This window comes from Formica exsecta, unplaced genomic scaffold, assembly GCF_003651465.1.
Source record: "Formica exsecta isolate Colony F162 unplaced genomic scaffold, ASM365146v1 scaffold34, whole genome shotgun sequence".
Classification (NCBI taxonomy): Eukaryota; Metazoa; Arthropoda; class Insecta; order Hymenoptera; family Formicidae; genus Formica; species Formica exsecta.
In genome coordinates, this window is record NW_021850653.1 from 251,185 (window position 1) to 251,825 (window position 641).

Genomic DNA, 641 nt, shown 5'->3' on the forward strand with positions numbered 1-641 from the left:
TTTTGTAATATAATTTTTATTGTTTTTTTATATAATTTTTTTTATTTTTTTTTTAATTTTTTTTTAAATATTTTAAAACTGGTTTGAGAAAAAATTTTTTAATTAAAAAATATATGAGACTGTTTTGTGACGATTTTCGAATTAAATAAATTATTGTTAATTGTATTCTTCCGCGGTAATATTGCAAATATCCACGTCTTCGAAAACAACAGTTTAAAATTAAAAAATTGACACATTAAGCGATTTTAACAGTCAAAAACATCACAATGATCATTAATAATAGTATCAAAAAAATTGTATAAAAAATTATATTCCATAGAACAAAACATAGAAATTAAAGATTGGAAAAATTCGAAAAATATCGTAGCTTATCGTCTTATTTTTGAAAGAAAAACTGTTCGATATATTTATAAATAAGTAAAAATTATGGTTTCATATGTTGTGTGTATTATTAATGTTATAATTGGGTTGGCCGTTTTAGTAATAAAATACATATATAATATGAAAAGAGAGAGAAAGAGAATATAATATATATATCATATATAATTTATATAAATATTTAAAAAATGTATATATTAGTATCATAATATAAAAATTCTTTAAGTTAATTAAAACTTACTTGTTACATTTCTTCTTCTTAC